The 26,467-nt window shown below is 34.9% G+C and overlaps 1 protein-coding gene across 1 annotated transcript in view; it reads right to left on the bottom strand.

Annotated features, from left to right (window-relative positions):
* The window catches only part of LOC145678640 (aminopeptidase N-like), a gene marked incomplete in the record, with an annotated part of 683,740 nt that overhangs the window by 507,728 nt on the left and 149,545 nt on the right, over positions 1-26,467 (bottom strand). Inside the window, 1 exon segment of the mRNA XM_081749006.1 lies at positions 25,955-25,987.

Here is a 26,467-nt window from a genome sequence, read left to right as displayed (position 1 = left end):
GTTGTGTAGTGGCGGATCTAGGGCAGAGCCGGAGGGGCCTATGCCCCCCCCCCAGTTATTTGAGTGACAAAAAAATAAGTTATTATTTATATATTTTTGAAAGTTTATAGTAAACTCATGATATACTTATCATAGTCTGGGCTTTGGCTGCCCCCCAGGTTTAACTTTCTGGATCCGCCACTGATGTCATAGAAACGAAAGAATCCCGAGGAGACTCACCGAAACTATATACTTCACTATAACAGATTAAATAAAATATCCCGATAGTTAGAAAGAAAGTGGCTGCACGCGATTCTGGGTTCGATTTGCTGTAGGAGAGCCTTAAAATTTGAATGCTTTACGGTTGTTCGTATTCCACGTTAAATTTAGACGTACGTCTCATATAGCGTCAATGCTGAAAAGGGACCTCAAACTCTGACAACCAACCAACTCTGTCCGTCTCCTTTAGCCTAATGATTATAAATATGGGACTTTAAATTATTCTTTTCTTTTCTCTTACTCTTATTTTAATTTCTTTATTTTTACAGATGATCAAGATATTAAGAAGAGATAAAGATCTCTCAATTTTAAAAAAATGTGACTTGTGCGTTCCATACTTTAAAAAAATCAATAAGACCTGTGATGCTTCAAAGATCCGGTGAAAAGCTTATATGGTTCACATTCCATGTTAAGCTGTACGTTCAAGTCTGATGTACACATAGAGTTTAAAACAGATAGTTCCCATATCAACTAAGTAAACAAGCAAAACAGTGCTGTATATGACGTCATGTGGAAATGTCTAGTAAAACAGAACGTCATTACGAAAAGAAAGATAAGGACTAGATTAAAGGAGCATATAAGTATATGGACAATAAAAATGAAATTACGGTATTGGACTTACACAAAAATGTATCAGAAAATGATATTAATGAAGTAAAGCTTTTAAACGAAGCGAATGATACAAGTAATTTAGAAAGACAAACTTCAACAGTGTGGATACAATTAAAATGGATATATCTCAGCTGGCTGTGTTTTACCAGGTAAAACAAAAGTCGTAAGTTTCGTAATATCGGCATAGATGTATCGTTTGCTGCGTCTAAGTACTTTAAATCGTTCAGGGTGCTCGCTATTATATATACGTAGATAGTGGTAATTTGTGCCTTCAAAGATTTAACTCTTTGAGTAACGTGTGTGATTTGAGAGCGTGTCCTCTACTCGAAAAGTTCCGTTATCTGTATTTCTTACCAGGTTGGATTAAACCTCATATTTTGAACCAGAATAAACTTCAGATACTTGAAGAAATTGAACTGATGCCACAATCAGCAAGCATATTGTCAGTCTCTGGTTATTGCATGTTCATATTCATGACTCACTTCCAGAGCTCGCAGTGTTTCGGGAACTAAGATGACATGGAAGCTACACTGCATGAGTTCTTCGCCTTGAAGGACAAGAACTGGTATCAACGTGGGATCAAAGAACTGGGCAAAAGATGGATTCAAACGATGAAACTTTCTTTTTTTCTTTTCTTTTCTTTTTTCTTTCTTTGTGCTAGGCAGTTTTTGAAAGCAAGTAAATGACCGAAATATTGCAAACCCTTGACTCGCCCTTGCCAATCAATGCCGTAATCGCACTGGAATACCGTGTCTCGTGAGATTAACGAAATCGGGTAGTGTTACGCTTGGTCCGAGAAAAGATGGACGACTGTTCGTACTCATAAAATGAAGTTGGTACTGCGGCGTTAACCAAGTTTCATGACAATTATAAAGGAAGTTACTTAAAAAGAAGAAGAAGAAGAAGAACCAAATTTGGTCTAGAAAGTGAACATAAATGGCGAGGTGACTCAATGTGCTGACCACATATTACCCCAAAACCATGAGTGCTACAAGCCAGCTGTTGGGTGACAATCTGGTTTGTTACTATGTGAGTTGGCTGTAGAAAAACGAAGACGAAAATCTCGCCGTCAGTTGACAGGGGAACTCATCCTCGTATTACATAGCTCATATACTTTACAAGGAGGCATAGAGTAGCTATTAATTTTATTATATGCACGTACAGCAAAACAACTCGATAGGCGATTCTGTAGAGACGTCCTTATCATTGTTCCCTTATTCTAATCACTAGTTACTAGTACTACTAATTACTAGCAAGTAAGAATTCCAGGTTTAGCACGAATCAATTAAATTGTGTGTACTTTGATTTTTGATATCAATGATAGTAGACCTAATATAGAGCACTTAGCGACAATATAAGGGTCCTCATCTCTAATTATTTTGAACCTTAAGACTGAATTAGGAATAGTAAACCTGTTACTTTTCATGAACGATTTTGCTCTTTCTTTCGATGGTGCAGGATTCGAGGCAACCATCCGACTTGCTCTACCCAGGTATTTCTACTAATGTGCATGTTAACAACTTTTATTTAGCATCCTTACAATTTTCAAAGATTTCTCAACTCCAGTTGTGAACTCATGACATAGTAGTCCTTGGGGTTACCAGACGCCCGATTTCGGAGAAAATATCCTGATTCTTGATACAGTTTTGTCAGGATTTTAAAATATCACAACTTTCAAGTCTACTCATGAAGCTGCTGAATAATATATATATATATATATATATATATATATATATATATATATATATATATATATATATATATATATATATATATATATATATTTAATTAACTGGAAATTACAGACAGAACTGCCCACTAACAATTTCCATACAAATAACATGCAAATAACAAAATAAACATAATACATTATAAAATACAAATGATACATGCACAGAAAAGGGGAAAAATCATGCATAAAATAAACATGCTGTTATATAAAAGAAAATAATACTCTCAGCTGATAATGAAATGATTATATAACTGTCTTTGTATATTACTAAAATTATGATCAAAAATATCAATAACATTGGCAAAATCATTGGCTACTGATAAAATTTTATACAAAGGAACATAATTGAGAAACTGAATGGGTTTAAATATTTTCGAATTTCTTATATAATAACTGGTTGTATACAGAGTTATTATTGATAACAAATTCAAATTACCATATAAATTTAATGTAGCATTTTAAGATCCAAAATAATCCTTCTTTGAGACAATCTTAACATACCTAAGGACATCCTAACTTCATCGAAAGACATACCTTCATAACACTTAAACATTCAGCGTAACCAAGCAAGAAAAAGATTTTGAATTGTCTTCAGAGTAGTAGATATATAATCTATATTTCTATTCCATATGATTGAGCAATATTCAAGATGACTTCTAACATTGAAATAATAATAAAGAATAAGGCATGTTTTAACAGACTTAAAATCTTTGGACATCCATTTAAGAATTCCAAGATTCCTTCTCGCTTTGGAAGTTATATTCTCAAGATGTTGTTTGAAAAGCAATTTGCTGTCAAAAACAATGCCTAAATCCATAATAGTATCTACAATTCTAATACTGCTACAGAAGAAGCAACAGGTTACCGCGAACACAAAACTGCTAAGAAACCATGGGTTACAGAGCAGATGTTGCAGAAAATGAGAGAGAGGAAGATGTGGAAACAGGTTGATACAGAAGAGGGCAGAAAGATGTACAGAAAGTTAAATAATGAATTACGAAGAGAAACAGACAGAGCGAGGGAAGAGTTTTACAAAAGAAAATGCGAGGACATAGAAGAATTAGAAAGAGTTGGGAAATATGAGGAACTGTACAAGCAGGTGAAATCTATGGAATTTCGGAAGAAACAAGGGAGTATCATGATGGCAGTAGAAAATAAGAATGGGAAGGTAGTCAGCGAGAGAAATGAGGTCATAGGAAGGTGGAAAGAATACGTTGAAGACTTATATGAGAGTAGGGATAGAACGTGTAGCCTAAATGTTGAAGTGGAAAATGAAGTAGGCGATGATGATAAAGGATTTAGTATTCTTCGGGATGAGTTTGAAAAGGCTATATCCGAGATTAGGAATGGAAAGGCAACAGGAATAGATAACATATCAATCGAATGCATTAAAAATATAGGAGACAAGGGAAGGAAAGAATTGTGGCGACTATGCAATGAAATATATGAAACAGGAGAATGGCCAAGAGACTTTCTGAAAACGATCATGATACCGATGGCTAAGAAATCGAACCCAAAGAGATGTGAGGATTATAGAACTATTAGTCTCATATCTCATGCAGCTAAAATTCTGCTCCGAATACTGAACAGAAGGTTATATGGAAGAACAAATAAAGATGTTGAGGAAGAGCAGTTCGGGTTCAGAAGAGGCAAGGGCACAAGATATGCTATTGGATTATTAAGGATGATCAGTGAAAGATTTATAGAAAAAGGGAAAGAGGTGTATGTTGTATTTATTGATCTAGAAAAGATTTTTGACCGCGTGAATTGGGAATTGCTGTTGGGAGTTCTAACAAAGATAGGGTTGGAATGGAAAGATAGAAGACTCATTAGAAACTTATACATGAGCCAACAAGTAAGTGTTAGGATAGGGGAAGAACTGATGGAAGAGAGTGCAATTGGAAGGGGAGTTCGACAAGGATGCTGCCTCTCGCCAACACTATTTAATGTCTATCTAGAAGAGATAGTGAAAAAGAGCCTACATGATGATGATGGCATTTCGGTAGGAGGTAGAATGATTAGATGCATAAGATTTGCAGACGATATGGCGCTTGTTGCAGAATCTGAAAAGGAAATCAATAAAATGTTAGAAAAAATGAGAAAGGGCTTTGAGGAATATGGGATGAAAATAAATGTTAGAAAGACAAAAGCCATGGTGATTGGAACGAAGGGGTCTGTGTCAAATATAAAAGTAGGAGGGGAGAAAATAGAACAAGTGAATAGTTTTCGTTATCTGGGTAGTATTCTTAGTAATGACATGAAATGCGAACGTGAAATAATAGCAAGGATAGGAATGGCGAAAGAAGCCTTTAAAAGAAAGAAAAGTCTGTTTTGTAGGACCTTGAACAAAGAGTTGAGAAAAAGACTCATAAAATGCTTCATGTGGAGTGTTGTACTATATGGGGCGGGAACGTGGACATTACGTAAAGGTGACGAAAATCGACTGGAAGCCTTAGAAATGTGGGTGTGGAAAAGAATGGAAAGAATTAGTTGGGTCGAGCGGAAAACGAATGAGAGAGTGTTAGAAATGGTGGGTGAGAAAAGAACACTTTTAGATATTATTAAGAAGAGGAAGAGAAACTGGTTGGGACATTGCCTAAGAAGAGATTGTATCATGAGGGACGTCCTAGAGGGTATGGTGGCAGGAAAGAGAGGGAGGGGACGAAGGAGACTACAATTATGGATGATATGAAAACAGAAAGATCATACGCGAAGACGAAAAGGTTAGCGGAGGACCGTGGAGCATGGAAGCTTCTCAGCTGAGGCAAGTGACCTGTCAATAAAGGCAGAATACCTATGATGATGATGATTACAATTCTAATTGGAGAATCATTTATGTTAGAAATAAAAAAAGATTTGTTTTATTCGTAATATTCATTGAAAATGTTTTGTTACAATTTAAAGGTAGTACATTGGTTTGAGACCAAAGTAGTATTTTATTAATATGAATCTGGAGCACCAAACAATCATCCAAATTTACAATAGTTTTATAGATTTTGAGGTCATCTGCATACATCAAACATTTACAATCCAAATTTTCAGTTATAAATTACAAGTATAATAATTCCTTGTAATAAACACAAGGAATAGAAGTGGTCCGAGATTTGATCTTTGCGGAACACGTGAGTATATGTTATATAGTCTGAAAGATTACCCTTATATCTAACCACAAACTTTCTTTGAGACAAGTATGATACTAACCAAGTAATAAATACAATGGAGAGATCATAATGTTTCAATTTGTAAATTAAGATGTCATGTGGTAACTTATCAAAGGTTTTACAGAAATCGAAATAAATTAATTCGATTTGACCATTACTTTTAAAGATAGGAAGAGTATCAGCTATAAAACATGTTAAGTTAATTGTAGTTGACCTATTTTTCATAAAGCCATGTTGATAGATCGTAATATTGGGATAAACATGATTATATAAATAATTATATATTAACTTATCAAAAACCTTGGGTATGATACTTAACAAAGAAATAGGTCTATAGTCGGATAAATTTTTCCCATCAGCCTTGGGATAGGAACAACAACGACCATCTTCCAATGTTCAGGATAAACAGAAGTAAATTGACTCCAGTTGAACAAAGATGTTAAGACAGGCGCAATAATGGACACAATGCCCTTCAATATATTATTATTATTATTATTATTATTATTATTATTATTATTATTATTATTATTATTATTATTATTATTATTATTATTATTATTATTGGAACTTAATGTACACGTTATTATACAGATCACTCAAAATAGGAGGAAACCTCACAACAGCGGTAAGCAGACACGTACGTAAATCTATAGGTCTATACATAGCGTACACATTATATAAATTAGCCATTATTTAAAACTAAATATTGTGGTATAGGGCTTATATACCCTATGATTTAAATTTTCTTACTTTCTTTTTATAAATGGATAAATATGATTCGTTCTTCACTAAGGGGGGCGCGGTGGCTCAGTGGTAGAGCGTTCACCTCTGGTGCTTGGGGTCCCGGGTTCGATCCCAGCCCCCGCCAAGTGAACTTTGTGGTGGACAAACACCGTGCTCGTGGGTTTTCTCGGGGTTCTCCCGTTTCCTCCCACTTTCTTCATTCCACCATTTCACTCATCTCTCATCATCACCGTCTCCTTTAGCCTAACCGGCATAACCGTGGGACGTAAAACTCAAAGATTTCATTTCATTTCATTTTTCGTTCTTCACTAAAAAGACCTACATTATTAGACTTCGACTAACTGAGGACTTTGCCCCCAGATCCATGCATTTGCTCGGCCTACGTCCTCGCACCTCATATTCCAGCCCTTGCTTCTGTTCTTCGCACGAAAAAGAATACGTTTATAACATTATTTCATATCCCCAACGTGTCTAATCTTAAAGATTTCAAGATATAGCCATCTTATTACAGCAAAACCTGTCTTGAACAGAATGGAACGGGACTCGCAAAAATGTCCGTTAAAGGTGGGTTCCTGGTTAACATAGGTAAACCTATGCAAAAAAAAAAAAAAATGTACATACATATAATTGACATACTGAGATAAAATAAGATGGTGTACTTACCTTAGTCAATTTACAGTAAACCCTATTTATCTCTACTACGCATTAATACACGCAAAATTTACAATGAAAAGAAAAATACTGTACACACGTGAACTTAATTTTTCCAATACTCAAAAAGGGTTTTCTGTAGGTCTACACATCACTGCTTGTCTGCTGAACTTTCCACAGAGATTTTAGCCTGAGGAACCATACTAAGCATATCAGTGTCATTTGGACGTAAGCAAATGTTGAAGTTCCTTTAAACGTTGACAGAATCTTGACAACTCTTTAGCCTACACTCTTCTTCCAACTCAATGCTTTATTTCTGTTCTTCCTCTACCTCCTCTTCTCCTTTCGGACTTTTCATATAATACTAAACTAAAGCATGAATATCCGTAGTGTCTGTTTCAGTTTGCACATCACTGTCTATTTTGCTAAAAATATACCTAACCTCTCATACGATGTCTAAAATTTTCTAAATGCTGCACTCCGAAACTGGAAATTTTCCGTTAAGAAGCTTATTTTGATTTCCCTTGTCCACATACTTCAGTTTCCGTTTAGTGAAGGGAATTGAACACATTTTCGCCAGTGAATTCATGGGACCGTGAAATACTTCCGTTTAATGCAAGTTTCCGTTTAATAAAGGGTCCGTTGAACACAGGTTTTACTGTATAACAATTGCAACTTTCACGCTTTTTTCTTCCCGCCATTTTACTTTAATTCTAGAAAAACATATATATTTTAAAAACGATGAAACACGTACTTAATTATTCTAAATGATAAGTCCAAATACTAAATTTCATTGTCTCTAATTTTCAGAGATTCAAAGATATGGACATCTGATCATAATAATTTTAATTCCCACTCCATTTTCCTTCTCACCCCATTTTCGTCTCTTCTAGGTCAAATATCAAAACACTGAAAGACATTTCTAATTATTTTGAATGAAAAGACCATATACTAATTTTCATGTCTCTACCATTCTGACATTTCGAGATATGAACATTATAAGATTACGCAAAGAGAATCGCTGGTATAGACATTTCTCCTCCCTTACCATTCTCCCAATTAGCTGCGTGAAGTGCCCCTACATTTTGGTTTGGAAAGGTGGCAACCCTAATATCCCACTTACTAAATATAGTTTTAAGAATTGTGGTTTTCTTAGTCACTTAGGAAAACGGAAATGACGGTACTTCGCTTTCCCTATTCTTTGCTATACAATCAAAATTAAAACCAACTATTATTTTTAAACTTTTATGTTCTTTAATTGGAATTCAAAAATAGAATCAAGTAGCTGTTCGTTTTGGTTTTAACAGAGGACGTATTCAATTATAATCGAAAGTGGGGGATATGGTGTGAACAATGGTCATTATACATTTATGAAGCCCGCCTTTTTATTGGAACACGCTTCATACATTACATAGCACCGTGTACACGATGACTAACGCCAATAATGAATGAATTCTGTTTCATTGAACGCTGTGTGGAAGGATCAGAACAAGTTGTATTGAATGAATGATTCAGTATTTTCCGAAATACGTTTAGTGACGTCAATAGCATAGATTGCAACAGCTGTTTGAAGTTGGAACACTTCTTTAACATATATATATCGCAAAAGTTTAACGTTAACTGCGCGACCCAAAGTCCTGACCTTAAAAGCTAATTCACACATACGTAATAAAACAATGATAACATATTAGCTAAGCATTACATTTAAAGCTTTTTTTTTTTTTTTTTTTGAGTAACTAAAAATTATGTCTAATTTTCTTTCTGTTTTTCACAGCAGAGAATTACTTATCTTGTTATACACGCCAAGAGAATGACAATAAATGCTCTTATGTTATGCTAATTGCGAAAATATTCACTATTATTTTTTTTTACTTACGTTTCTTCCCTATCTTTGTCCTAAACTAAAAGTACAGTTTTAATTTATTTTAACGTAAGAAAATTCGTGAAGGTGAATTATGACAACTCCTTGTGTCAGGTCTTGTTGTTATATACACGATCAGGATGTGTGATGATTGCAACAAATGAAGATTGTTAAATGCAATAAGGTAGCTACAGCGATTATCTAGGTCCAGTTGAGTTGATTTTGAGTTTAAAGTCCCTTTCAGAATCAAGGCTATGTGAGACGGGACCTACTAATTAACGTGGAATCCGGACAACATGAGCTCCCACCGGGAATCGAATTCGGGTCTCCCACACTAATTATCTCGGTCGATTTCGTTAATGGCGTCAATCTGTTAATATCTTAACGGATAACAGATAACAATTTTTAATGGTTTCTATATCTCACCCAAGTAATATTTTCGTTGTCAAACGGTGTGCCAACCGTTGTCTATTTGTAGGCATCGTTGGCAAAGCCACTATCAAAATGCCAACGGCAAATTCGACAATCCATCAACCATCGATGCCAATAAGCGAAAACAAAACAGTGGTTCAACGTAGGTGCATCGTTGTTTCGGCAGCGCATCGAAAGACGATGTTCTATTTTGTTGTCACAATGTTGGCGTTCCGTAGGATAACGATCGTTGGCCAACTGTTTTTTTTTCACGTTGGTGTTTTGTTGGCATTCCATTGGCCCAACCACACCACAGTTGGTAGATTGCAGGATAACGATCGTTGGCCAATTGTGATTTTCACGTTGGCATTTTGTTGGAATTTCGTTGGCCAAACTCCTTTATGGTTGGCACACTGTCGTCTATTGGTTGGTTGGCCAACTGTACACAATCTTCTGTTAACCCAACTTTGCAAATATTTGTTGGCAAAGTGTAGTCCTTAATATACTCGCCTTTGGTGCGAAGGGTCTCCGAACAGCTTTTTCAGCCTAACCATCCTGAGTTTAGTTTTTCGTAGATTTTCCTAATTTCCAAGATTTTCCTAATTCTTCAGTTTCATTTGACTGATTTTTTGAGTTTTTCGTCTCTTTTAGCAGCGAAGCCACATTGGACGTGTATCCACAGCTTAACGTAGGATTCAAACTATTTGAGTTCCCGCCTTAACAAACAAATAATAATTGTCTGTTTTATAACTTATTTCACTTGCTCCACTAGTTTCCACCATTAAACTCTATTATGCACACGTATAGCATAGAATTCTTACAGATCGGGATTTTCCGTGCGTTCCCGTTCCAACAGGTATCGAAATAAAAGCGACGAGATAGCGAGAAAAATTTCCTTAACATTGATACAGTAAATGTTTCAAAAATATGCTCCATCTTTGTCATAATCCTTCTATTGACACCGGAAGTGGTAGACGTGTTCCAATATTGGTTTATCATAGTGCGAATACAATGAGAGGCAGTGAGAAATGGCTTTCGGATATAAATTCGGCGACCCAAGAGTCCATCTTGCCCCACATCGAAATTGGATGCTTTGTGACGTTACAACCTGCTGCTCCTCTTGTCACTAAACCATACGGAGGAAAGGAGGCAGGTAACTGACATAGAGAATTAACAGTGGTGATAAACAAGATGGGGTAGTCCATAGTTTTTCAACAATAATACTAGTAGACTCATAATTAATCGTATACTGCCAACACTTATTTCTTCAGTCTTCAGTCTCCTTTCCTCGCATCCTCCTTTGCTGTGTGCGTTCTCTCTCGTTCCTCTGGTCGTAAACGTGCACTTCTACGTCATACATTGATCAGTTGGAAATTAATACCGTAGAGCGAGATACAGACTCAACAGGCAGCTTTCTTTCTTCTCAATTATTATATTCTTGCCAATCTTTCCCGGATAGTGCGCTCGCCGACGGACATCATCCCTCATAAAAATATGTGACGGAGTGAAGATCATAGATACAGGTACTGCCCAGAAACATGTATAAATACGTAAAAATAAATAAAATTTCGCGTGATAAATTTTACTGTCTTTACCAGAGATTCTTTTGAATTGCATTTCGATAATCAAGTTTCTAGAAGTTTTATTCCTTAGTACTGATTGATATTCATAGCGAATGTACCCTTCGATACGCTTGTCCTTACGTCAATAAAGTTTGTGTAAATGACAAAATACCAAATGAGTTTATAGATACCCTGTATGACAGTGTGGAAATAACTAGTTCCAGAATCATAGGCAATTAAAATGGGGATATGAAGTTAGTCATTTTTTGCACAAAAAATAAATAAACAAATAAATAAATAAATCTCTAGTTCCTCTTTAGGACAAAAATACACGAAAGAAGCCTTTTGAGGCATGAGAAGGTAAATAACGAGAGGAATGCTTGTAAATGCAATATGCACTCATAATGATTTTCTTTAAAAACAAGAAGCGCTGTTCCGTATGTACATGCTACGTCAAGAAATTTGGTTTGTATGGCGTGTCAATTAATATTTAAACCGGAAATGATAGTAGGTTTCTACCACTTCCGGTTTTAGTAGACAGATTAGAGTGCGGATGGAATATGTTTTTTTTATATAAAAAACGATTCTAGCTGTACCTTACACTTTCTGTTGTAAAGCGATCACCGTTGAAACCGGAAGTGTTTTATTTCTGCAGCTTCCGGTTTGAATAGGGATTACGAGAGAGAAAATGAAGCTATTCTTAGAACGCTCAATAGAATCCAAGAAACCACTTCCCGTTGTCTCTTATTCCTTATACACAGAGAAAAATCCGTTCTCCGGACAGCGGTATATTGTACAAATATACGGTATCCTCTTGCTTACTATAGAAATCAGTACGGAGCATGCCTTATCCTTATGCTACATAGGCACTGCCGTTAGGTGTTACATCATGGCGTTGCTGGATGTCTGACATCTAACAGTTTTCCGTATATCACATGCACATACTTATGTTACCTTCGTCAGCTCTATGTTATATACATCCATTTGTATGTGAGATCCTGACCGCCTACATTGTTTCATACAGAACGTACGTATAGATGGAACACTTATACAGAAAGTATTATAAAACATGCGTTTTCAGTTATACATCTGCTGTACGTTAAGTCCAAAAACTACAGGAATTACGCATGTAACCTATCTTTTTAAGTACGTCACCTACAATTTTTTTTCTCAGTGTATGTATGTAGATGAATATTGAAACCGGAAGTTTCTTGAGAACTATCACTTCCGGTTTTTGTATAGCGTTACGGATGAAGATGAATTGTATTCTATGAACGTTTAATCGATTACAAGAAACAGCTTCTCGCTATCTGTTATCTTTTTTGTTTTATAATGATGGATGTGAAAACCGGAAGTGCCTGGTTTCTACCACTTCCCGTTCGAATATGACCTCCATATGATTCCTAACTTTTCATGCTCTACATCTTGACTGAAATTAATAGTGATTCATCCACACACACACACACACACACACACACACACACACACACAGAGAGAGAGAGAGAGAGAGAGAAAGAGAAAGACAGGGTAAACATATAAAGAAGCTTTATTTTTAGTAACTCCTGCAAAAACAAATCAATAAAATAAAGGTAGTCGCCAGGATCTACATTTAGAGGTACTATTCCGACTCCCAGTTGATGGGACAGAGAAAAATAATGGGAAAATTAGTCAGAATGTGGGATTCGAAACAGAGACTTACCGAACGATTTCGAAGGCAATAATGCTAAGCATACACCTAAAACTTCTTATAAATCCTCGTCTAATGGCATTATCACTCTTATCTGCAAAGTTGATTAGACAGTAAAACCAAGTCCCCTTTTGGGCTTCTCTCAGTATCCTCACTCAGAAGAGAGAGAGAGAGAGAGAGAAAATATCAACTTAATAAAGCTAACTCAATTTCCACGTTCAGAGTAGTAATTAAATTCAGCGCCTTAATAGAAGGAGAGGGACCACTACCACCACAGCAATGTGGCCACCTGCTAGAGTGAGCCTTCCTCACTGACCCACACACGAGTTTGTTACTGGCACAATAAATAGCGTCAATATTCATGTACCCATAGCATCTAGACGATATATTAGCAACGGTAAATAAACGTGCTGATCATACTTACGCTTTAATTCAAAGCTTTTGAATCGAAAGTTAGAGGTAAGCGTTCGTGGCATATTTACGAATGTATACAGATGCAACTTAACTGATTAGTTTGGAAATTCGTTTCCAGTATAGCGATAAGTACAATATATCCCAAATAAACTTATTTGATATAGCTCCAGACAGACACATATGTAGAAATTTATTTCGAGAGTTCATGGCTTTTAGAGAGATCCAAATTCAATATAAAGGGTAAATTATATTAAAATTTGTAAAATTACCTGTAAAATTAGACTAAATTTACAGAAAAATCACTATTTGGGGAAGCCTGAACCTCCAGGTTCCATCTCCTGCGTTATGTCCGTGATTTCTAATCTCTTTGATTTCTAAGAAATATTATCGCTGCAATATTCACAAAATATAATGAATATTACAATAAAAACATGAATAAAATAGGTCATTTCTGTGAAAATCGTCAGAAACTCATTCATTACGAAAAATGAACTATTCCTTCTGGACTTTTTCCAGATCAAATGACATACAATACTATACCCAAGGCTGTCAATGAAATATTTAATCAGTTAAAAATAAACAAAATCGTTGGAATCTTTGTCTCAAAAATCATTCTTTTCTATTTTCACCCTTCAGGCAAAAAATCAAATCTCCGTGAAAAGTCTTACTAAAACCTTAAAATGTGTTCTACAAATACGTATATTGAATTGAATTGTAACTTTTAGCGAGTGTTTATACCTCGGAACGAATAGATGGACATATACCTTGATCTAAATATAATGTTTTCGGAGTTTAAGTTCTACGAGGCGTTTAAATTCGTTCAAATCGCGACTTCGATTTTTCCACGGTTACATAGTTTCTTGTCTCTCAATGTCCACGACACTCGAAAGTACACTGAGAACAATTCGTTCTCCGGACAGTGGTATCTCGTACAAATATACAGAATCCTCTTGCTTACTACAGAAATCAGTATGAGGCATACGTTAAATACGCACAGCCCTTAGATGTTACATGCCGTTGCAGGATGTCTGACATCTAACTTTTTTTTTCCGTATATCACATGCAAATACTTATGATACATTCCTCAGCTATATGTTATACTCGTCCATTTATATGTGAGATCCTGACTGCCTGTATTGTTTCATACAGAAAGCACGTATAGATGGAACACTTATACAGAAAGTATTATAAAACATGCGTTTTCAGTTATACGTCTGCTGTACGTTAAGTCCAAAAACTACAGGAATTACGCATGTAACCTACCTTTTTAAGTACGCCACCTACAATTTGTTTTCTGAGTGTACAGTAAAAAAATGAAAAACAACAAATAAAATAAAGAATTTAGAACTAGTTGTAGCAGAATACACGATTCAATTTAAAATTTTAGTAAGTAATTCCGGGCCATTGTTTCTTCGAGAGACAACGACAGTTTATTTAATTTTCTTCTTCGGCCCCTTGTTATTGTGGAGGTTTCCTTCTTACTGATAAGACAATGATTCTTTGCAATAGAACTAATTATTTCTTGTTTCCATAAATTCAAGTGTTTTGTCGGAAGAAACATTTCATTTATTAGACCTATGTTAATCTGGTTTCTTGGCTATTTCTCATTCCATTTTCAGGAAACGTTCCAGATGGAATTAACTTTTGTAGGCAGGCAGACTTTATATCCACACAATAAGAGTTACGTACTCATTTTCTAATCTATTTTTAGAAGCTGTTGAAATCATTAAACTATACTATTTGATCAACATATTTCAAATCTTTCAACATGTTTCAACGTAGCTCATTAAGGAAACTCATGTTTTATAATAGCATTTATGAACTTAAAAATTACAAATATAAGTAGGGGCACGAGTTTTTCGCACTAAGAATTTGTAAATTTCGCGTTTCGTTTTGCATATTTCGCGTTTTGTCGCATTTTCAAAATGAAGTTTCGCATTTTGTAGCCTTAGTGGAAAAGATATTCCCTGACATTTTTACAATTGTTCCTTTTATTCATAGATCACTACAGAAATAAACCATTAATTTCCTAAAAATAAAACACTTGACATTGTAATTTCACTTATAAAAAATATATTTATTTCTAATCAAACTGAAGGAAATCAGTAACTAAACTTGCTATGAGTAGGAAAGTTTAGTCTTCTGAAAACACATAGGCACGAGTTACATTTAAGCATTAAACATACTTATGGTATATGTTTCCACATTTTCCTCCTTCATTGTTATACGTTTGTCACTCATCACCAATCCACACTTAAAAAACACTCTCACAATTGGAATTGCTTATTGGAAGCCACACATACGTAGGTCCATATACAACAAACTTCAAACAATCATCACTTCGGAACTCTCCATCCACTTGCAATTATGATAGCTGACGCGCAACATGTCATCTATAGTAGTGTCCGAATCACCCAAACTGCACCGTTCATGCTACGTTCTACCGTTCCATCACGGAAAACTAGCGTTTTTAAATTAATGAAAACGTATTTTTAAAATTTCGCGTATTGTTAGAAATTTAGCGCAAAACTCCTAATTTCGCGTTTTATCGCGCAACGAAAACCAATGAAAATACACACAGAATATCATAAAACGCCAAGACTGAAAATTACTTAATTCTGTCGCGTTTCGTTTTATCGCGCATTGCGAAAAACTCGTGCCCCTAAATATAAGATAAATTCAAATTAACTTCCCTAAAATTATCTCTCCTCTCCCTCCCCTGTCTTAATGTTCTGGATACGGGCCTGCCAATAGTTTTCTCTGACTCTTTAGAAACAAATGAAGCATTATTTCTTTGATATGTTGGCTAATTTTCTTCTTTTCTTCTTCTTCTTCCTATTATTATTATTATTATTATTATTATTATTATTATTATTATTATTATTATTATTATTATTATTATTAACAGATGTTCATAAGTATTCGGACGATTGTTTTTAGGACTCAGTTGGTGGTGTTATTATGTTATAAATAAATATTTCATTAAGAACATAACAACATGGCGCACACTGAGAACAATCCGTTCTCCGGACAGCGGTATATTGTACAAATATACGGAATCCTCTTGCTTACTACAGAAATCAGTACGAAGCATAAATTATCCGTATGCTACATAGGCACTGCCCTTAGATGTTACATCATGCCGTTGGAGCATGTCTGATATCTAACAGTCTTTCTTATATTACATACATAAATTATATGTATGTTACCTTCGTCAGCGATATGTTATATACGTCCATTTGTATGTGAGATCCTGACCGCCTATACTGTTTCATACTGAAAGTACGTATAGATGGAACACTTATACAGAAAATATTATAAAACATGCGTTTTCCATTGTACGTTTGCTGTACGTTAAGTCCAAAAACTACAGGATTTTCAAACGTAACATACGATTTTACATACGCCACATACATTTTTTCTCAGTGCAACAGATTTGTCCTGTAAATATAGAAAAGGGTCAGTTAACTGTTCGGATAAGTACTTTCGAACGATATTTTCAATAAGTCACAGTCAATTTTATTCATATTAAATGAATAAATGTATTTTTAACAATTTTTTCGTATACAACTTACGCAATTTTGTTGATATACGTAATCCTCTTCGAATCCTTTATAAACAAATATTTCATTAATAAACCTAATATATGGTATACGCTATTATTTATGAAGAATTCATAAGAAGTGCTTTAATTTTGAGGTGAGTTTTCTTCGGACGAAGTATTCCGAAAATGTCGTGTAATTGTATTCGTATTTCACCAGAAAATATTTCATTAATAACTGCGGGATAACATGATTTAGTTTCAGGAACTGGAGACAGAAAGTTTAGTATGGTGTCCCGTATCTTTTATTTGCTATGAAAAGTAAGACACAATTCCTGAATTAAGGAAGAAATTATTTATTTGTTTTTTCTTTCGAATGCCAGTTTATTTGTGATTATTATTGTTGAGTCTTAATAATCATCATATTAGTTTGTGCGCACTGAGAAAAATTCGTTATCCAGACAGCGGTATATTGTACAAATATACGGTATCCATATGTTTACCACGGAAATCTGTACGGAGCATATGTTATCTATATACCACATGCGTACTGACTGTTTCCCGCTTAGATGTTACGCCATGTCGCTGCATGATGTCTGACATATAACAGTCTTCTATATATTACATAGATATACGTATGTTACATACGTCAGTTATATGTTATATACATCAATCTGTATGTGAAATCCTTACTGCGTATAGACAGTTCTTTCTTTTATACTGAAAGTATGTATAGATGGAACACTTAAACGGAAAGTATTATAAAACATACGGTTTTAGTTACATATTTGCTCCTGGATGTTACTTGTAGTCGCACGTTAAATACTACAGTATTCACTTATGTAACGTACGTTTTATGTACGCCACATATGTTTATTTTCTCCGTGCGACTGCAAACGAATACAAACAAACTTGAGTCATATCTTTCTTAAATTTAGTGCGGGAAATACTTTTCAAAAAAGTTTCAAAATTTCGTTTAACGATGTGAATTTCCAAATCTGAAAAAAAAAGTAAAAGATTTACACAGAATATTGACATTTGTTAAAAAAAATATAATCAAGGTTTTCACATATTGCAGAATAAATGTTTACATTTAGCAAAAACCATTTGTTGTTAATGCTGCATCTTTTTTAATAGCTCTCATCCCTGCTAGTCGCCCAGAAATGAGCTTTACCTAATTCCCCTTTTTAAATGCATAGATAGTATATGATTGATCATCTCGTAAATAATGAAAAATATTTACATGTAAAAATTAACGTTGAGAACAAAAAACTACACTTTTTTCCCCTTTTGTTTACTTATTATAAGAACGGTTTACTTCCGAACGAATACCGAATAAAAAAAAATAAACTCTGTTGTATTATGTTATTCATGATGAAAGCCCAATCCAAACACAAAGCAACAAACAGTGGTGATATAATGTTGTATATGAAATTAATCCCTACATCCAGACAAAATTATCACAACATAGCAAACGCAAGCAGCTTAATACATGATGTGAAGATAATTGTATTGGGAGCTCGGTATGGTGTTAATTCTAATCCCTAACTGAGCAGAGAACGTACTAAATGATATGTGATGTTCTCAACTGTAGATAAACTAAACAGCTATCTCGTTGTGCTTTTGCAGCTCTACCAATCAGCTGGATACAAATAACGACCTTACCATCAACAATCATGATGTTATCAAAATTAAGCAGAGTGAATCCAACATAATTTTAGTATTATATAATAATGTAACCAGACAGTTAATAAAGTAAAGTATTTGATTTTACACTAAACCTCCAGAGTTTGGAAAGTAAATTTTAAAAAGGTAGCTCCTAATTCTCTTCATGTTTCTTTGCCGTAAGAAGAAAACATTATGGTCCTCATTCTACACTGAGGAAGAAAACTTATGTGGCGTACGTAAAAACGTAGGTTATATGTGTAAATCCTGTAGTTTTTAGACCTAACCCAAAGCAAACGTATAACTGAAAAAGTATATTTTATAGGTACTTTCCATACAAGTGTTTCATACGAACGAAAGAACTGATTATAATAGTCTTCATCCCGGCGAAATTAAAATACCGCTAATTTTACAGTAATTATGTGATATCTTCAAATAGATAAAAGATAATTGAAATATGGAACAAGAGCGCCCTAGGCAATATTATTTTGCGTGAGGTACCGTTATCACAAGTCACCTAGCGGCTTTCCATTTATTTTCGCGTTTCTAAACAGCTGAAAACGGAAAGCCGCTAGGTGACTTGTGATAACGGTACCTCACGCAAAATAATATTGTCTAGGGCGCTCTTGTTCCACATTTCGATTATCTTTTATCTATTTGAATATATCACATAATTACTGTAAAATTAGCGGTATTTTAATTTCGCCGGGATGAAGAAGAGATCAGGATGTCACAGACAGATGGATGTATGCAGCATATAAATGATGTATGTGACATACGTATATGATTGTATGCTCCGTACTGATTTCCATAGTAATTATAAGGATTCTGTATATTTGTACAATATATCGCCGATGTCCAAATAACGGATTTTTTTCTCAGTGTACACAAGGGATGGGTAACCATTTTTGTTTTAAAGGCCACATCAGGAGCGCACCGACGAGAGGGTCCATCAGGTGCGAAAAACTTCCTAACTCAACATACATTTGTACACTTTCTCACTAAAACTATATATATATATATTAACAGGACGTATGTGAAACTTTGATCTTACACTTCATTTGTACTTTTTCCTCTTATAAACCAGTTTAATTCTATCACTTTTTTTTCTGAAATATATAGGTGGAAGTTTTTTTCTTTATAATTACTTATTGTCTTTTCTGGTGGAGAATAATATCCATTCAATACTGCAGAGGCTTAGTGGTTTATACTAATAGACCCCTCCCCCCAAAGTTTAAACCTCTCCCAACAAAGATTTCTTGGCGCGCGTCTGGGACGTATAGACAATATCTACTTCCCAAGAAGGCCGCATATGACTGTTTCGAATACAATTACGTTCTGTAATTATTTTGCAGTTATTTGTTAGACCAATAATGCACATGAAAATGTACGAAACTATATTATATAACACTGTATATTTTTTTTATATGCAACATCAGAATTGTATTTCTTGTACAGGCCTATTTCAAAACTTTTTTTTAGAAAGGCACAGAAGGTCGTGCCCTATGTGTAGGGGCAGAAGTTTTTCGTAATTTGAAATTAAATATTTAGCATTTGAAATTTAAAGTTTCGTATTTTGTCGCATTTTGAGATATAAAATTTCTCATTTTGTCTCTAATTATATAATTTTACAAGCTCTAATACAAACTCTAATATAAATTATACAAATTTGAATATAATTAGTATTAGTAATAATACTAATTACTTAGGAAATGAAGCTATTCTTTATGGTGTTACTAACGACAGATTACTTCTTTCTTCTTTTCCAAGTCCAAAAACTTAAAATACACTAACACAGTATCTTCACGATTGCCATCACAAAACACCATACATTGTATTAACTATACACCAAAAACACGGTACACATGCAAAAAGAGAAAAATATACATACAATACATTAGCGCAGTATCTACTTGTATATCTGATTTCTGCTGTTTTATTAAGACGCTGAACGTTCCACACAGGCCCGTATCCACGTGGGATCTATGAGGGCCGCCACCCCCTAAATTTTTACTCGCCTGCCTAAAAGTCTCACGGTAGGCTTGAAAATGAACTATAATATGGTTGGAATCGGGTTCCAACTTCTACAGGGCACTCCCTACTTTTTAGGGCTGGCTACGGGCCTGGTTCCACATCCCACAAGTACCAGCTATGAACTTGAAACGGAAGTTAGAAGTAATCAGCGTTGCCAATTGCAAAAAGAAAAAGTTGCTTGGAAAATTGTACTTTTTACTTCTGTATTTTAACAACTGAAATTAATGTTTTAAAAAATTCGCAATTTGTCGCATTTTGCGGCATATTTCGCTCAAAATGTCAGTTATCGCATTTTGTCGCGACTTCAAAATACCAATTTCCTTACTCAATCTGACATAGTTCGTTGAAAAACCAACTCTCGGCTTTGTCGGTAAACTTTCGCTATTTCGAAACTTGCGAAAAACTCCTGCCCCTACCTATGTGACTCTGAAGACTCATGTACTACTCTTTAAAACAAGTTAGTTTCGTCCTATATTTTGAAACTACACTAAACTTTTAAAAACTACGAGAATTCGGTACTATTTTAGGGTGACCAAGTAGTCAACTAGAAAAAACGGGATACTATTTATTTCTCGATAGGTTACTCTCCTAAATAGTATACTTTTTTTAGCCTCTCTGTTTTCTTTCTCTTTTCTTGTATCTCTCACCAAAAAAGGACAAATTTACACTTTTTCGTTTTAGAACCTATTGAAAAGGTCGTGGAATTAATTAGATAACAAGTAACTATCAGCAGCTAACAAAAAATGAAATATTTGAAAATATTACTAAAAATATATGAGCGCTCAAATCTGTCACCGACAGGATTTATAATTACTCTCAGCATCGGATTCCAACTCCTTTTATTTGCATTTTCTTACTTTTAAACATTACTTCACTTACAACTAGTTTTCTTTTTACTTTTCTGTACCTTTGTTCCCCTTTCGTAGGGTATTACATCTTAGTCAAATCATGGAAACACTGTACTGTACTGATGACAGCACCTCAATCTTCCACCGCCCGAAACAGCAAAAACAGGTTACATTTGTTCTTTATAAGCCTTTCAGCCGCTTGCACTGTCTTCTGCGGAGTGGGGAGGCTTAGGACGGAAAACAGTGCAGCCACTACATCCAATATCGCAAACGTCGTAATGACGTTGCTCAGTCATTATTATCTATTCCAGGTAGGGGTGTTCGATAAGGTTGAAGACCTATCGAACTTCGGGAGTGAAAAGTTATCGAGTTGTCATTGGTTACTCGAAACCGTTCGAGTATCTGAAATTATCGAAGTTTCGGGTACTATCGAAATTTCGAGTATTATCGAAGTTTCGGGTATTATCAAAATTTCGAGTATTATCGAAGTTTCGGGTATTATCAACATTTAGTATTTTCAAACTTTCGGGTATTATCGATATTTCGAGTATTATCGAAGTTTAAAGTATTATCAAAAGTAGTGATAAACAGTTCGGTTCCTTTACCTCTCCAGTGATTTCTTCTTGCAGCCAAACTAGTCAAACAACTTTTTTCATCTGATAAGTTATTGCAAAGTTGTATTTGTCGAAATCAAATGTAAAATTATTTTTCTGCCTGCCCCGTTATTGGCGCAATCGGCAAAGTGACTATTAGTAGACTAACATTGTCTTGGATTCCAATTCCATTCGGATGATGCATGTTTTCTCTTCCTCTCTTCTGACAGACTGCTTAAACCTTGTACAGATCTGTGGGGGAAAAACTTTTCCTTCACTACATTGCTAGGGAGAGAAGTTATAAAATGAACACTCTGCATATATGTAATACATATTATATACAACTATGATAACCTCGAATACATCGTTTCTTTCGAACACTCCGATAACCCCGAACTTTTCTAAATATTCAAGCGACTCGACAAATGCGATCATATTGATATATTTCTGTATTTGCTGCTTTCAAACAATTCGAGATTCTCGAACAGTTCGAGTGTCTCGGAGTTGTCTAATGTTTCTTACATTTCGAGTGCCACGAACACTTCGAGAGTCCCGAAGACTTCGGGAGTCTCGATCATTTCGAGAGTCTCGAACATTTCGGGAGTCTCAAACATTTCGGGAGTCTCGAAAGTTCGATAATTCGATAAAATTAAAATTCTTTATCGATGAAACGGTTTTGAAATGTTATCGAATTGTTATCGATTACTCAATTATCGGAACAGCCCTAATTCCATGCAACCTGATAGGAAACTCCCCTTCTTCTCACCACTCTCCAGTACGGAGGGGAAAGCAAGCCGTTGACCTTCACAGGGAGGGAAGCTTTTCTAATAAACAGAATCGTGTACACACTAAATTCGTACGTCAATTCGCTCGCACCTGATGGTGAGAAAGCACTGTTGTTTTTGTCTGTCAACCCCGAATAACAAACAATTACTGTTTTTAATTTTTGTCTTTAAGAAAAGTATTTTTTTACTATTTATGTATTAAAGTTTTGGCTTTCGTCCTATTTATTAAATTGCATTTCTAGAAATAAGAACTAATTCGTTATAAGGTTAATTTCCATCATTGTTTCACTTAAGAATAGGGAGAGAAAGGAAACCAATCCTGTCGACATTTTGTCTTTATTTACAATTTCAAGGAAGGTGATCTTCTGGCTGTCTGAGTATCGAGTGCGCAGACTATCGACCTGTGCAAATATTATATGAATTTAGCGTGTATGGTAACTATATTATATATAGTGTCGTGTGAAATTAGTGCATATTAAATTGTATTTTGTATCCATTATATTTTGTATAAGCATGGAATATATTATCTGAAACAAATTTTAGTGCATATTAAATTGTAAATAATTGCGTATTTATTGCTTCGTGAAGCGACAATTCATGATGCTTGCACTAGTTCTGTTATAAAACATGAGCCCGGGAAAGCGTTATGAAGTAGTGAGAAGCGTTGCATTTTGAATATATTCCATGCTTTAAGAGAGCAACACCTAATTTAACTGTTGAAGAATTAGCCGACATGACTGGGAAACAGACAAGTGTAGGAAAGGCAACTGTTTATAGAAGTAGGTAGGAGGATAAATTTAATGAAAATAAATTAAGAAGTCCCAAAAATACGCGTACAAGTATTTCCCCTCTCGGAAAACTATGACGACTTCACGAAATCGGCAATTCGATCAAAGGTGCATCAGGTCTTTTCCCGTAATGAATTGTCAACGTTAAATAAAATTCTGATAGCTATAAATACCGATGATGAACTGCCCTGCTTTTCTCACTCAACTCTCCATAGACTGTTGAAAATAATGAAATTCAAGTACTGTATGTATAGCGCAATAAAAGGTCTGTTGTAGTTGGTAGGGATGGCATAGTATTATGGAGGAGAAGATATCTCCGTTTAATTAAGAAGTACAGAGCAGAGGGTAGGAAAATCTACTATCTTGATGAGACACGGGTAAATGTTTCTTATACCGTATCAAGGGTAATGGTAGATGAAACTGTGAATTCTAGTAAACAAGCCTTTCTTTCTGGACTCTCCACTGGACTTAAGAACCCTACCAGTAAAGGTAAAATGTTACCTTGGTTTAAAAACACTTCCACATCTAGAACCGAACTGCGTGATAGTCATGGATAACGCATCTTATCACGGTGTAAAGGTAGATCGGGTTCCCACCATGTCCTGGGCAAAAAATAAAATAAAAGAATGGCTTCAAAATAAAAGCATTTCTTATGACGACACGTTTCGTTAAAACTGAGTTAATTAGTCTTATACCTCCTGCAGCCAAAAGTGAATGCTGCAAGTATAAAGTGGACAAAATGGCGGCGTCTTCAGATAGGGAAGTTTTCAGAATACCCCCTACTACAGTACATTTAATCCAACTGAACTGATTTGGAGTCAAGTAAAGGGACATGTTTCACGAAACAATAAACGTTTTACACTTAGTGGAGTGAAGACTCTTTTGGAGGAAGGGTTAGAAATGGTAACAAGTGAAAAGTGGAAAGATCGTGTGCAACATGTAGTGGAGATGGAAGAAACGAAATACTGAAAACTCGACAGGATAACTGACGAAGTTACAGAAAAATCGTTATTAACCTTGGAGACAACAGTGACGACTCTGGCGAGAGTGACCAAAGTATGAATACAGAACCTCTGGAGAGCAGCAACTAATACTAATACATTTTACTCAGTATTATTTGTCCTTTAGTGTGTATTTATATATGTTGATTTTATAGAGGATTTGAAGTCAATACAAGTAAGCACCCATTAATTGCATTGACCTCCAGACAAGGGATCTGTGAGAACTAAAACTTTTGTTGGGGCCGTGGTGGCTTCGTGGTAGAGCATTCACCTCTGGGGCTTAAGGCCTTGGTTCGATCCCAGCTTGTGCTTAATGGGCTTTGTGGTGGACAAGCACTGCTTTTTGCAATTTTCTCGCAGATCTCATGTTTCCTCCTACTTTTTTCTTTGTACGGTTTCATTCATTCTCGTCATCACGGTCTCCTTTGGCCTATCCGGCATAACTGCGATACGTAAAACTCAAAGATTTAATTTCGTTTCCTAACTCTCCTTTTCCCTCAACGGTCGTCAGCACTGCTGACAACTCCGTTTTTATTAAAATAGTCAAAAGTCAATTTACTCTATTATCAACTGGCTAAACTCAAGACCAACAAAAGGGCCGGGTGAGGATTGCAACCGCACAAGGCGCCAAAATTTAGGGGATTTTAGGGGCATTAAATTCACTATGATGGTTAAGCTCCAATAATTATAACTTTGCTTGCAAACGGCAGACTCAGACATGGGCCTGTTCAAATTACGTAGCATCTGTAGTTACTACTTCGTGGCAGGCTTCAATCAATCTAGGATTGTTTTTCTAAGTCCACCATAACAAATTTTTCCCCTTAATAAACTCAGAAGATTTCAATGTTGATGAATCTTGTATGTATGATGCTTTACCGTAAATTTATCGCCGCGTATTAATAAACAACAACAACAACAACAACAACAAAAAGATACTTTGCCACCATCACATCAGGTGCACGTACAAAGAGAAAAACGTAGGAAAATGGTTTCATTGAAAAATAATCAATAGAAACCTTGGCATTTGCCCGAGTTGAGGCGCTCGGGGCGAGACACATTTATCCACTATTATTAGTGGGTATACATATGGTTATCTTTTTTCTGGTTCTTTTTAATGTAAGAACACATGCATATAAGAGAGGAAACAAGAAGTGTTTATTATTATTATTATTATTATTATTATTATTATTATTATTATTATTATTATTATTATTATTATTATTATTATTATTATTTCAGGTTCTATTGTTATTATCTTAACGCACTGATAATTTACCCATACATATTGTACTTGGTTTCCGATTTTATATTATGAAATTAATGTATCAAAGAAGTAAATACCAATTCAATTACCAACCCTGACATCCCCTGATGGGCGTATATAACATATAGCTGACGTGTGTAATATACGGAAGACTGTTAGATGTCAGACATCCTGCAGCGGCAAGATGTAACATCTAAGCGGGAAAAAAGCAGTACGCTTCGTACAGATTTCCGTCCGTAAACATATGGATTCCGTATATTTGAATATACCGTGGTCTGGATATCGGATTTTTCTCTGTGCGCGTACCTTACGACTATCGATATAGAGAAAGCTTTAACTTACCTAGCATAGATGTACCGCAAAATAACTTGTTTCCTGAAAGAAAATACAAAATCATAAATTGTTGTATTATTGTGTTTCTGAAAGCATTCTACAAATACTTACATAACACTACATAAAAAAGAACTGCATTAAATTTCAGTGGAATTACACCAAAAAATAAGTAAAAAAAAAATAAAATAAAATACAATAAATAAATGAATAATATGTTTTTTTTATATTTTTGAACGATCAGGCAATCTTACTCTTTTGTTCCACTTTATTATTATTATTATTATTATTATTATTATTATTATTATTATTATTATTATTATTATTATTATTATTATTATTATTATTATAAATTTGCCTTAAACAAAATGAATAATAGTGGGCTGTATGCTACTAGTACTACTGTAGCTTCTGTAGTTCTTTCTTTTTTTTTTTTTTCCAGAGGGTCATGTTTCACTTTTAAGCTGTATTTCATCCATCAAAATGTGTCAGATGATAAATGTTGCACGAGTTTCCATTGTTGGT

The sequence above is a fragment of the Thermobia domestica genome, chromosome 2, assembly GCF_964235325.1.
Source record: "Thermobia domestica chromosome 2, izTheDome1.hap1.1, whole genome shotgun sequence".
NCBI classification, from domain to species: Eukaryota; Metazoa; Arthropoda; class Insecta; order Zygentoma; family Lepismatidae; genus Thermobia; species Thermobia domestica.
Note: the sequence above shows the minus strand (reverse complement) of the source record. Positions and strands in the feature narration are given on the sequence as shown.